This window comes from Mustelus asterias, assembly GCF_964213995.1.
Source record: "Mustelus asterias chromosome 26 unlocalized genomic scaffold, sMusAst1.hap1.1 SUPER_26_unloc_6, whole genome shotgun sequence".
Lineage (NCBI taxonomy): Eukaryota > Metazoa > Chordata > Chondrichthyes > Carcharhiniformes > Triakidae > Mustelus > Mustelus asterias.
In genome coordinates this window covers 793,000-807,464 of record NW_027590113.1, presented here as the reverse complement: position 1 = coordinate 807,464, position 14,465 = coordinate 793,000, and the positions used below count along the sequence as shown (strand labels likewise).

At 44.1% G+C, this 14,465-nt stretch overlaps 1 pseudogene across 1 annotated transcript in view; it reads left to right on the top strand.

Annotated features, from left to right (window-relative positions):
* The window catches only part of LOC144482164 (NACHT, LRR and PYD domains-containing protein 3-like), a 52,556-nt pseudogene that overhangs the window by 16,838 nt on the left and 21,253 nt on the right, over window positions 1-14,465 (top strand). Inside the window, exons 4-10 of the transcript XR_013495884.1 lie at window positions 469-640; window positions 742-807; window positions 2,040-3,777; window positions 10,262-10,362; window positions 10,527-10,632; window positions 12,669-12,686; window positions 14,244-14,279. The product of XR_013495884.1 is annotated as an NACHT, LRR and PYD domains-containing protein 3-like (transcript). The remainder of the gene's footprint in view (window positions 1-468; window positions 641-741; window positions 808-2,039; window positions 3,778-10,261; window positions 10,363-10,526; window positions 10,633-12,668; window positions 12,687-14,243; window positions 14,280-14,465) is intronic.

The window sequence follows — 14,465 nt, the reverse complement described above, 5'->3', positions numbered from 1 at the left end:
CTGAATGTAAACTGGTGATGAATGTTAGAACTTTGTGAACATGGTTAGTGACATTTCACACTCACTGTAAACATGCAAAATAATGGTTTCAGATATTTCAGTTAATGATGTGAAAATGATTGAATTGTTATCTTTGGTCGATTCTCCTGACGGAGAAATCAACAATGTTTCGATTCATCTGTGGGAACTTCTGAGACAGCTGCAGCACGGGATTACTTGTGTGCCAAACTGAGAGCGGTATTCCATCTATTAAATTTAGTTTATTCTCATTAATTTGAAGGAATGATGGAATCAAGATATGTGAGGAATATACATCAATTTTCAGAATGACATTTCACCTAAAGAAGTCGCGGCTTCCTGTCCTCAAAACAACTGGGAAATCCCATCCCTGAGCATGTCCTTTCCTTCTCTTTCCCAGTGTTTATCTTTCACACCTCTCATCAATATCTTCATTATTATTCTTTACAGAAAGTCAGTGAGCTCGTGGAGAAGGGAAACAGGGCGGGAAGTTCCAAACTTCTCCTCAATCTGGTTATGGAGAAAGGATCTCGGGCTCGAAGGATGATGTGGGAATCCTTTGTGAAAATGCACCAGAGCTGACGGAAATTGGGCACAATACTGAGAGAAATACAGGAACTTGGTATGGTAAAATCACACTGAATTCAGTTTCAGACCCAAACACTGCAAACTTTACTACAATATTACACAGACCTGATTTCATAAGTTAATTCTTTTCAACAGGTTCTGATCCAATTAATTATATGAATGTTGGACAAGAATTATCAGAAATACCCAGCCACCTGAAAGGTAAGGGAGGAAATGGGGATTTCAGACAATTCATTTGACTTGTGAGAAGCTGGGTATTTGAAAATGCATCTTTGCCTCGAGGTTATCAGAATTAGAGATACAGAAATTCATAGGGTCGAGAAGAAATTGTTTGGAAATCATCAATTCTTGTAAATTCAGCATCGATGTAAGATTCAATCCTTGTGACTTCTGACATTTATTGTAATTATAGGGATATTGCTTCACTTCCTTAAATTCACAAAACCGCGTACATGCTTGGCGGGACCCTGATAGAGTTTTAAACCCTGTACTCACCTGGCAGGATCCTGATTCACTGAGAAACGCTGTACTCACCTGGCAGGATCCTGATTCACTGAGAAACCCTGTACTCACCTGGCAGGATCCTGATTCACTGAGAAACCCTGTACACACCTGGCAGGATCCTGATTCACTGAGAAACCCTGGACACACCTGGAAGGATCCTGATGCATTTAAACCCCTGCACACACCGGGCCAGAGCCTGATACACTGAAATGCTGTACACACCAGGCAGGATCGCGATACGTTGTACACACTTGGCAGGATCTGCACATGCTGTATGCACTTGGCAGGGTCCTGAAGCACTCTGCCCACCCGGCTGGGTCCTGAGGCGCTGTGCCCACCCGGCTGTGTCCTGAGGTGCTGTGCCCACCTGACTGGTTCCTGAAGCGCTGTGCCCACCTGTCTGGGTCCTGAGTCGCCGCACCCCCTGGCGGGGTGCCGAGATGGAGGTGCATTTCCATACGGTCGCATGTGGCATACAGTTTTCTCCCTCCGAGAGTAAACAGCACCACAGGTAAAAATAGTAAAAATCTGCTATGCTAGCATTTAGCCGCTGAGCAATCTGTGCTCCAACTCCTAACAATATCCAGAACTCTGCTGCAGAAACATCACTGAAGGATTCAAACGTTGAACGACTCGAATCTCCATTCTTGTGCAATCAGGATCACGTGGGGGTTTGTATTGTCTACAATACAGGGCAGCTTGGATAGTATTCACCATTAGAGAGAAAATATTACCTGCAAAGAAATCTGCATTCAGTAAATATAGAATCAAGTGAGGATATGAAAATTTTCCTGGCTTTTGTTCACTTTCAAATGAGATTTCCATTAACTTTTCAATCAATTAAATCTGTTTTCAGCAAAGTGGTCTTGAGAAGTTACTTATTAACGCCAAGAACAATAATAAACATTTTTTCTCTGTTCTGATTGAAGATGTTCAACAGAAACACAAGGAGACACTCCGGGTACAAACTGAAACACTGACAGTGAACACTATCCTCGTAAAGGAGAAGGTTAAGATTTTCCAGCTGGTTGATCGATACGCTGAGCTAACGGTTATTTCTACTGTTCGAGATCGGACACTTGTCGAACATGAACTGCTGGCAAGGGGCCGAGACCATGAAGAATGGAGAGAGAAACATCTCCGGAGAGAACTGGAAAAAATCCGAACTGATCAATTGTTCCAGAGCAGCTTTTCCCAGAGAAAATCCAAATCTGGGAATTCAGCAGCAGTGAGCGGAGTGCCAGGAATTGGAAAAACAACAATGGTACAAAAGATTGTTTATGACTGGGCCACTGGGAAAATATACCTACACTTTCAATTTGTTTTCAGTTTTAAATTCCGGGATTTGAACACTATTAACTGTAGAATAAACCTGAGGAATCTGATATTGGATCAGTATCCCTACTTTGGGAATATTCTGGGAGAGCTCTGGAAGAACCCAGAGGCATTGCTGTTTATATTCGATGGTTTGGATGAATTCAAGGACAGTATTGATTTTGCTGACAATCGGAGAAATACAGAACCTCAGTACATGTGCACAGATCCCGAATGCTGGTGTGAAGTGTCTGACATTGTGTACAGTTTAATACAGCACAAGCTGCTCCCAGGATGTTCAGTGCTAGTGACCAGCCGCCCCACTGCATTACATTTATTGGAAAAGGCTGAGATCAGTGTCTGGGCTGAAATCCTGGGATTTGTTGGTGATGAACGGAAGGAATATTTCAACAAGTTTTTTGAAGATCAGACGGTGGCAGCAGCTGTTTTCAAACACGTGGAGGAGAACGAGATCCTGTACACCATGTGTTACAACCCTTCCTACTGCTGGATCCTCGGTCTGTCACTGGGTCCCTTCTTTACACAAAGAGCCAGCAAACAGCAACAAGTTCCCAAGACCATCACCCAACTATATTCCTACTATATTTACAACATTCTGAAAAACCATGGCCGAGAGATTGAAAACCCCCGTGATGTGTTACTGAAGCTTGGTGAGATGGCCTTCACAGGAGTCTCCGAGAAGAAGATTGTGTTTAGAAATGGAGATTTGATTGAGTACAATCTGCAACCTTCCCAGTTCCTGTCTGGGTTCCTAATGGAACTTTTGGAGAAAGATGATTCTGCCCAGAGTGTGGTTTACACATTCCCACACCTCACCATCCAAGAGTTTGTAGCTGCACTCACACAATTCCTGACTCCAGATCCCGGGGAGATCGGGAAACTCCTCAGTGAAGCCCACAGCAAAGAGGATGGGCGATTTGAGTTATTTCTTCGTTTTGTTGCTGGTCTCTCCTCCCCACAGTCAGCTCGACCCCTGGAGGAATTTCTGGGTCAATTTCTTCATCAGGCTACCTGCCGAGTGATTGACTGGGTGAAGGAGAAGGTTGAAGGGCAGATTGGAGACACACAGACTGAAACTGGGGCGAGGAAGCTCCTGAACACATTCCACTATCTGTTTGAGTCTCAGAATAAAGCACTGGCTCGGAACACAGTGGGATCTGAGGAAACACTTTCATTTAGCGGATTGCGACTGACCCCGATTGACTGTGTGGTCCTGTCTCATGTCATTGGACTCTGTGATACAATAAAACACCTCGATCTACGGCAATGCTACATTCAGTATGAAGGAATCCGGCGGCTGGGACCCGTTCTGCACAAATGTCAGGAGTTGAGGTAATTGTTTGGTTTCATAGCGGATATTTTCATTGTTGAGAAGCCATTTCCTTTGTTCCAATAAAACAGAGGCATGTTCATTCGAGGACGTCAAGAGGGAAACAATGTCCAATGGTCACAAAGTGTGGGAGAATGGCACAAAGTAATAATGCTCATTTCAGAGCAGATGCAGATATGATGGGCCGATTGGCCGCCTTCTGAACCTGTAATAAATCTATATTCTCTGATAAAACTACGTCATTTCAAGAAGGCAGATTCTCGTGGGCAAATAGGTAAAATGTTGGCAAAACCACATTTCTTGAATGAATAAAAACATTATTGGGATGAATTTTAAATAATTATTGCTGTAAAGACCTCCCTCCAAAATCTGAAAAAGGATCATTCCCTCTCCCAACAGAAACCATCTCATTATGTACAAAGCTATACAGAAATTAGTTTCACTTGCTCGGTCTGTGGTTAATTATGATCAGGATTATTTTACTGCGCTCTACCTGTGTTATGTATTACAGTCGGTGTGTGTTATATTGGGACAATGTCCCTTTATAAGTCACGTGATCACTGGTGACATCATCAGTTCGGGTTGCTTTCTGAATGCCTGCATTGCGCTGCCTCTACTGGCAGCCTCTGTGAACTCCGTCTTGCTTCTTGGATTAACTGGTTGTAACTGAAACTCAGTGCTTCTATCATTCATTGTGGGCCTCTGAGTAGAAGCAACCATTCTTTTAAACCTCCATAACTCTTACAACGTCGTAAACCTTAAATTAAAATGCAGGGACAGTTTAAATTGAAACCAAAAACCCGCAAGCAGGCAGCTTTGTTTAACATGAAGTGAAATTAAAGTTTTGGCCCTTTCTGAGCTCACAAGCACAGAAACACAAATTAAACTTAAACTCATGAATTACTGTGTAATGCCCACAAACATAAATTATTTCATAACAGTAAAGCTCAAGATGCTGTACTCTTTATTAATTGCTACCTACACTTGCTCTGTCAACGGCAATGATCGATGCACATATGTGTTCAGTCCCTCTGCTCCTGCAATCCGTTAACAATTCTACCGATTATTTTATATTGCTTCCTCATGTGCACGTTTCCTGAAAGTATCACCTCACACGTCTCTGCATTGAACTTAATCTGCCACCTATCTGTACACTCCACCATGGTCTGTTTTTCAATCCCAAGCTTTCCTCCTCACAGTTTCCGATGCCTCAGACTTTTCTGTGATCAACAAACTTTGAAATTTTTCTCTACACTGCAAATACCTAGATGATTCATATATATCAGGGAAAAGCAAGGATCCCAATACTGACCGCGAGGGTTCTCCACGACCGACAGCCTTAAAAATACCCATTATTCATTGCTCATCCAATTTTGTATCCACGTTGCTACTTTCCCATTTATTTTATGAGCTTATGCCACAAGTCTGTTGTGTCACTGCATCAGATGATTTTTGAATAACCATGTATACCACATCAACAGCAGAACCATCATTGACCATTTCTGTTGCTTCCTCCAATTCACAGCAATATAAAGCCAGTCGAAAACGGCAATTTTTTTTACCAACCAATGAATTTAGTTTCCACTGCGTCAGTATTAGCTTCAGCATTTCCCTTTTGAACTCAGCGTGGGCCGGCTCAGAGTAGCTGAATGATCAACTGACCCTCCGACCCTCAGCTAAGTTTAACACTACTGCTCCAGGCTGGAGCCGTAGACTTGACTAAATTGGATTGACCCAGTCTTTTCGGTTGTGGTTACTGCCTCCTGGCCCTCTCTTCATCCACTCTGACAAACTGAGATAGCTGGGAATTAAACCTGTATCAACTGCTTGGAAAGCAACTATGCTCACAATTATATCACCGTCATTGCATTTAGGGACTCCTGTGGTGTAGGTGCACCCACAGTGCTGTGAAAAAGAGAATTCCAGGACATTTGACCCAGTCACTGTGAAGGAACGGCGATATATTTCCAAGTCAGGATGATGTGTATCTTTGAAGGGAACTTCCAGGTGGAGATGTTTCCATTTATCTGCTTGTCCTTCTTGGGATAGAAATCACAAGCTTGGAAGGTGCTGTGTAACGAGCCATGGTGAGTTGTTGCACTGCATCTTGTAGATGGTACACACTGCTAGCTCTGTACCTCTGTGTTGGATGGAATGAATGTTGAAGGTGGTGGGTGGAGAACTAGTCAACAAGCAGAGTTATCCTGGATGGTGGTGACCTTCCTGAATCTTGAGCTGCACTCATGCGGACAAGTGGATGGTATTCAATCAAATTCCTGACATGTGTCTTGTGGATGGTGGAAATGTATTTGGAAGTCAGGAGGTGAGTTATTCTGTGCAGAAATCCTGGCCTTTAACCTTCTCTTCGAACCATAGAACCATAGAAAATTACAGCTCAGAAACAGGCCTTTTGGTCCTTGTTGTCTGTGCCGAACCATTTTTTGCTTGGTCCCACTGACCTGCACTTGGACCATATCCCTCCACATCCCTCTCATCCATGAACCCGTCCAAGTTTTTCTTAAATGTTAAAAATGACCGCGCATTTACCACTTTATCCGGCAGCTCATTCCACACTCCCACCACTCTCTGCGTGAAGAAGCCCCCCCGCCCCCCGTCCCCCTAATATTATCTTTAAACTTTTCTCCTTTCACCCTTAACCCATGCCCTCTGGTTCTTTTCTCCCCTGGCCTCAGCGGAAAAAGCCTGCTTGCATTCACTGTATCTATACCCATCAAAATCTTATACACCTCTATCAAATCTCACCTCAATCTTCTACGCTCCAGGGAATAAAGTCCCAACCTATTCAATCTCTCTCTGTAACTCAGCTACTCAAGTCCCGGCAACATCCTTGTGAACCTTCTCTGCACTCTTTCAACCTTATTTACAGCCTTCCTGTAACTAGGTGACCAAAACTGTACACACTACTCCAAATTCGGCCTCACCAATGCCTTATACAACCTTAACATAACACTCCAACTTTTATACTCGATACTCCGATTTGTAAAGGCCAATGTACCAAAGGCACCTTTCTACGACCCTATCCACCTGTGACGTCACTTTTAGGGAATTCTGTACCTGTATTCCCAGATCCCTCTGTTCAACTGCACTCTTCAAAGTCCTACCATTTACCCGGTACATTCTACTTTGGTTTGTCCTTCCAATGTGCAATATCTCACACTTGTCTGCGTTAAATTCCATTTGCCATTTTTCAGCCCATTTTTCTAGTTAGTCCAAATCCCTCTGCAAACTTTGAAAACCTTCCTCACTGTCCACTACACCTCCAATCTTTGTATCATCAGCAAACTTGTTGATCCAATTTACCACATTATCATCCAGATCATTGATATAGATGACAAACAACAATGGACCCAACACCGATCCCTGCGGCACACCACTAGTCACAGGCCTCCACTCAGAGAAGCAATCCTCCACAACCACTCTCTGGCTTCTTCCATTGAGCCAGTGTCTTATCCACTTTACTACCTCCCCATGTATACCTAGCGACTGAACATTCCTAACTAACTTCCCATGAGGGGCCTTGTCAAAGGCCTTGCTGAAATCCAGGTAGACAACATGCACCTCCTTCCCTTTATCCACTTTCCTGGTAACCTCCTCGAAAAACTCTAATAGATTGGTCAAACATGACGTACCACACACAAAGCCATGTTGACTCTCCCTATTAAGTCCATGTCTATCCAAATATTTGTAGATCCTATCCCTTATCACACCTTCCAATAACTTGCCCACCACCGACGTCAAACCTACTGGCCTATAATTTCCCGGATTTCTTTTGGAACCTTTTTTTAAACAACAGAACAACATGAGCCACCCTCCAATCATCCGGCACCTCCCCCGTGAATATTGACATTTTAAATATGTCTGCCAGGGCCCCTGCAAGTTCTTATAGCCACAGAATTGATATGGCTAACCTGTTTCTGATCAATGGTAACACCCAAGATGTTGATGGGTTGGGGATTCATGGGATGATAGTCCCATTGAATGGAATGGGAAATGACTGTATTTTTTCGTGGTGGAGATGGTCATCGCCTGGCACTTCTCAGCCCTTCCCTTTATATTGGTCAAGCCTTGCTAAATATGGACACGTCCTGCATCACTATCTTGCGGAGTCGAGAATGGTGCTGAACGTTGTGCAGACTTCAGCAAACATCTCCACTTCTGACCTGATGATGGAGGAAGTGTAATTGATGAAGCAGCTGAAGATGGTTGGGCCGAGGGCACTCCCCTGAGAAATTCCTGCTGTGATTTCCTGGAGATGAGATGACCCTCTGTTCACCCACTCCGACAAACTGAGATAGCTGGGAATTAGACACACATAAACTGCGTGGAAAGCAACGATGCTCACTATTATATCATCATTGCATTTAGGGACTCCTGTGGTGTAGGTGCACCCACAGTGCTGTGAGAAAGAGAGTTCCAGGATTTTGACCCAGTCACTGTGAAGGAACAGTGATATATTTCCAAGTTAGGACGGTATGTATCTTGGAAGGGAACATCCAGGTGGTGATGTTTCTGTTCATCTGTTGCCCTTGTCCTTCCAGGGATATAAATAACCAGTTTGGAAGGTGCTGTGTAACGAGCCATGGTGAGTTGTTGCACTGCATCTTGTAGATGGTCCAACAACCACAACTATCTTCCATTGTGCTGGTGTTACTCCAACCAGCAGAGAGGTTTTTCTCTCATTTCCATTGACTTCAGTTTTTCTCTGGCTCCTTTCTGCTACATGTGGTCATATTCTGCCTTGAGTTCAAGGGCAGACACTCTCATCTCACATCCTGAGTTCATCTCTGTTGTCCGTGTTTGCATCAAGGCTGTAATGAGGTAGGGGGCTGAGTGACCCTGAGTAAGCACAAACTCAGAGTCAGCGAGCAGATCATTGCTAATTCAATGCCACTTGCTAGTTTCGTTAGCCTTACATTACTGTGCTGATGATCGAGAGTAGACTGATGGGGTGGTAAATGGACAGATTGGATTTGTTCTCTCCTTTTTGCTTCCAGTCATATCTCGGCAATTCCCCACTATTTTGGGTAAACATCAGTGCTGTAGCTCTACTGGAACAGCTTGGCAAGGAACAGAGCAACTTCTGGAGCAGTAATCTTCAGTACAGTTACTGGAATATTGTCAAGACCTATGGTCTTTGCAGTATCTAATGCCTTTAGCTATTCCTTGACATCATGTGGAGTGAATCGAATTAGCTCATGATATATCTGTGACGTTGGGGACCTCTGGATGGTTCAGCCACTGAAGTTAGTTACTAATATTTGAGCCATATCGTTTGCACTGATGTGCTAGTCTCTGCATCATGAGGATGGGATATTTGTGGAGCCTTCTCCTTCTGTTGTTTCATCATCCACTACCATTCACAGCTAAATGTGGCAGGGCTGCAGAGCTTACATCTGAGCCGAGGAAACCAGAATTTCTTGAATGAGGAAACCTGCTGCTGGAAAATCTTCAGTCAAACAGTCAGTGATATGAAACTGGATTTTCTGATAATCCTTTTCCTATGTGAGGATCTACCGGGAAGAGGGAACTCCCGGTAATTCCCGGAGATAGAACACTAGCCATACCTGCAGAAAATGTAGAGCCTGTTTACTGTGGAATGTAGCGGGAGACACTCCTCCCCTATAAACTATTCAAACAGAAATATTTCAACTTTCTAATGGGAGAATAATCTTTCCTTGTTGTATCAAATCTAGGGAATGAATCTTAAAGCAACAGTTAGCACAGTTTCACACTTTAACTCACCCTGAGATGCTATACAGATGATACAAAGTCAATAGTTAAGAAGCACAGGGAATCCCGAGGGATCCACTCTCACAGCTTTATCATTTAACTCTCAGTAAAATGTACAATTCTCAGAAAATCCTGGATTTATGTAACAGCAGAAATGATTTGAATTTCCGGAAACTTAGCAGGGTCAGTGAGATTCAGGAGGGTAATTCTGATGATCAGGAAATGAGACCAGAATGTGGGACATGTTTAAAAATTACTTGCTTGTTCACAGGATGTGGGCATCACCTCCTCTAGGGACCATTAGCAGCAGGAAATAAATGCTGGTCGAGCCAGCGACACCCATATCCCAAGAACAATTAAACAAAATATACATTTTGAGAGGTGTAAAAGTGATTTCCCCCAGTAGGCAAACCAGTGAGAGTGAATTGTTCATCATTTTCCAATGCTGACGATTGCCTTTTCCATTCAACAGAAAAGGTTTGATATCTGATTTAATATTGTCACATCTATTAATGCCAAAGTATACCGTACATCGGGAAGGAAAGGAAAGAGTCCAGAATGTAGTGTTACAGTCACAGCTAGGGTGTAGAGAAAGATCAACGTGGGTGAGGTATAGTGTCATAACTTGAATCAGTTCACCACTGGTGCTAAGTTTCTGACACAAAAATAGATCCAGCTATTTTTTCTGCTGAACATTAATCTGAATTTAATGTGTTTCTCACTTTCTCCATTTAGTCTGGGTCGCAATGCAGTGGGAGATTCAGGAGCGAAACTATTGTCTGCAGCTCTGAGGAATCCAGAATGTAAAATACAGAAACTGGAGTAAGTATCAAACTGTGTGAGATTGTGTTAATAATCAGTGGATGCCTGACACTGTAAATTATTATCAGTGTCAGTAATAGTGTCATTAATAACCATTCCACATCATTCCTGTCAGTATTTGTGTTCAACACCACGGATTCACTCTGATTCCTGAAATCCTTCTCTCTCTGATCTCCAGTTTGGAGAGTAACAGCCTCAGATATCCTCACCTCTGCTCTCAGTACAAACTAGTCAGTGAGGTGTCTGAACCTGAGTTACAATAAACTGCGAGATTCAGGAGTGAAAGATTTAACTAATCATTTATAATTATTCTCAAAACCATTCATGAGAATAAAAATGATGGCAAAACAATTCAATGTTTATAGAATTGCCAGATATGGCTGGTCGCATGTTCAAGTTAGTTTAATTTGTCATTCAGATTATAGATGTTTATGTTTGTCGGCTTCTCAATTTGATTAAACAGAGAAAACTGCTGTATATTGGTAAGGCAGATGACAAACTACATTGAATTCTGATCAGTTTTATGCCGAGGGATCCACTCTCAAATTTATGTCAAACGGAGCTTAAGGAGCACCTGAAAAGAGAATGCAGAGATCGAGGTGGGGAGGGTTATGAAGAGAATTCCAGTCCTTACAACCCAGCAGTTCAAGGCAGAGCTCAGGTGGCAATGGCAATAATCACAGTGCAGAATAGTCTGAATGATGTCCCTATTAATAATGGACATCGTTTTTAAGAACACAAATAATGACACAAAATATACCATTGCTATCAGTATTCGTGTTATTAAAAACATTATCCGCTCTGAGTGGACACATAATAAGCTTGGGTGCAAAGCTGGAGACTCAGGGACAGGACTGGATACTCCAGGTGACGGGATTCAGATGTTTCAGGAAGGACAGGGAGGGAGGCAAGAAAGGGGGTGGAGTGGCACTGCTGATCAGGGATAGTGTCACAGCTGTAGAGAAGGTGTATGCTGTGGAGGGATTGTCCACAGAGTCTCTGTGGTGGAAGTTCGGAGTGGGAAGTGGTCGATCACTTTGCTGGGAATTTTCTATAGGCCGCCCAATAGTAACAGGGAGGTGGAGGAGCAGATAGGGAAACAGATCCTGGAGAGATGCAATAATAGCAGAGTTGTTGTGATGGGAGACTTTAATTTCCCAAACATAGATTGGAAGATCCCTAGGGTAAGGGGATTGGATGGAAAGGAGTTCGTTAGGTGTGTTCAGGAGGGTTTCCTAACACAGCATATGGACAAGCTTAGAAAAGGAGAGGCTGTACTTGATCTGAAACTGACCAATGAACCTGGACAGGTGTCAGATCTATCAGTGGGAGATCATCTTGGGGATAGCGATCATAACCCTATCTCCTTTATGCTTACATTGGAAAAAGAGATGATCAGACAAGCTAGGAAAGCGTTTATATGGAGGAAGGGGAAATTTGAAGACATAAGGCAGGAAATTAGAGGAGTAAATTGGAAGGAGGTATTCTCGGGGAAATGTACTGAAGAGAGGTGGCAGTTTTTCAAGGAATGCCGGTCTAGAGTTCTACAGGACAACGTTCCGAGCAGACAGGGAGGTGTTGGTAGGTTAAAGGAACCGTGGTGCACGAAAGCTGTGCGGGACCGAGTCGAGAAGAAAAGAAAAGCATACAAAAGGTTCAGAGAGCTTGGCGAAGATCGGGATCTAGATGAGTGTACTACTTGTAGGAAGGGACTAAAGAAGGAAATTAGGAGAGCCAGAAGGGGTCACGAGAAGGCCTTGGCAGGTAGGATTAAGGAAAACCCAAAGGCGTTCTATAAATATGTGAAGAGTAAAAGGATGAGACGTGAAGGAATAGTGCCTATAAAAGGTGAAGGGTGGGAAAGTCTGTACGGAACCAGTAGAAATGGCAGAGGTGCTTAATGAGTATTTTCCCTCGGTTTTCACAGAGGAGAAGGACATGGGTCGATGTACAGCGGGCTTGTGGTGGACTGAAATGATTGAGTATGTGGACTTTAAGAAAGAGGTTGTGCTGGAATCTTTGAATGGCATCAAGATAGATAAGTCGCCGGGTCTGGATGGGATGTACCCCAGGTTACTGTGGGAGGCGATGGAAGAGATTACAGAACCTCTGGCGATTATCTTTACGTCGTCGATGGAGATGGGAGAGGTGCCAGAGGATTGGAGGATTGCGGATGTGGTTCCTATTTTCAAGAAGGGGAAGAGGGATAGCCCAGGAAATTACCAACCGGTGAGTCTAACCTCAGTGGTTGGTAAGCTGATGGAGAAGATCCTGAGGGACAAGATTTAGAGAGCATTTGGAGTGATTTAGTATGCTCAAGAATACTCAGCATTGCTTTGTCAAAGGCAGATCGTGCCTTACGATCCTGGTGGAGTTCTTCGAAAATGTGACGAAAGACCTTGACGAAGGGAAAGCGGTAGATGTGGTTTATATGGATTTTAGCAAGGCGTTCGATAAGGTCCCCCATGCAAGCCTTCGAGAAAAAATGAGAGGGCATGGGATCCAAGGGGCTTCTGTCCTGTGGATCCAGAACTGGCTTCCCCAAAGGAGGCAGGGAGTGGGTATAGATTGGTCTTTTTCTAAATGGAGTTCGGTCACCAGTGGTGTGCCCCAGGGATCTGTTCTGGGACCCTTGCTGTTTGTCATTTTCATAAATGACCTGGATGAAGAAGTGGAGGGATGGGTTGGTAAGTTTGCCGACAACACGAAGGTTGGTGGGGTTGTGGATAGTCTGGAGGGATGTCAGAAGTTACAGAGGGACATAGATAGGCTGCAAGACTGGGCAGAGAAGTGGCAGATGGACTTCAACCCAGATAAATGCGTAGTGGTCCATTTTGGCAGGTCAAATGGGATGAAGCAGGACAATATAAAGGGAAAGACTCTTAGTACTGTAGAGGGTCGGAAGGAACTTGGGGTCCGGGTCCATAGGACTCTAAAATCGGCCCCGCAGGTGAAGGAGGTGGTTAAGAAGGCGTATGGTGTGCTGGCCTTTATCAATCGAGGGATTGAGTTTAGGTGTCTGGGGATAATGATGCCGCTATATAAGACCCTCGTCAGACCCCACTTGGAGTACTGTGCTCAGTTCTGGTCACCTCATTACAGGAAGGATGTGGAAAAGATTGAAAGGGTGCAGAGGAGATTTACAAGGATGTTGCCTGGATTGAGTGGCATGCCTATGAGGATTGGCTGAGGGACGTCGGTCTTTTCTCCTTGGAGAGACGTAGGATGAGAGGAGACCTAATAGAGGTATATAAGATGTTGAGAGGCATAGATCGGGTGAACTCTCAGAGGCTTTTTCCCAGGGTGGAAATGGCTGCTCCGAGAGGACACAGGTTATAGGTGCTGGGGGGTAGGTACAGGGGAAATGTTGGGGGACGTTTTTCACACAGAGGGTCGTGGGTGAGTGGAATCGGCTGCCGTCAGTGGTGGTGGAGGTAAACTCAATAGGGTCTTCTAAGAGACTCCTGGATGAGTACATGGGACTTAATAGGATGGAGGGTTTTTGGTAGGCTAGGAATGGTAGGGATATGCTCGGCACAACTTGTGGGGCCGAAGAGCCTGTTTTGTGCTGTCGTTTTTCTATGTTCCTATGTTTCTCTGAAATAGAAGCGACAAAGGCTGCCTGGATATGAAGTTATCTGAGTGACAGGAAACAGGCAGGAGAGGTGAACTGTACCTTTTCATTTATAGGAAGCTGACAGTGGCTTTCCCCAGCAAACAGTACTGTGTTACTACGACTAATTTTCTTTACTTATACTATCAAATTAGAGTTGGGTTTATCTAAAAATGAGATGTGAACCTGGTGAAGCTCCAGCACACGGCCACCAGACCAGAGAGCGGACGCAGCATATGATCGACCGAGCTCAATCACACCAAAACCAATAGATCAGATCAGAGATCTGCTGTCTTGCCATATCCAGTCACAAAGTGTGTTAGACATGAAACAAATATTGGACAGGCCGGTTACATTAGGCGACACGGTGGCACAGTGGTTAGCACTGCTGACTCACAGCGCCAGGGACCAGGGTTCAATTCCGGCCTTGAGTGACTTTGTGTAGAGTTTGCACGTTCTCCCCGTGTCTGTGTGGGTTTCCTCTGGGTACTCCAATTTTCTCCC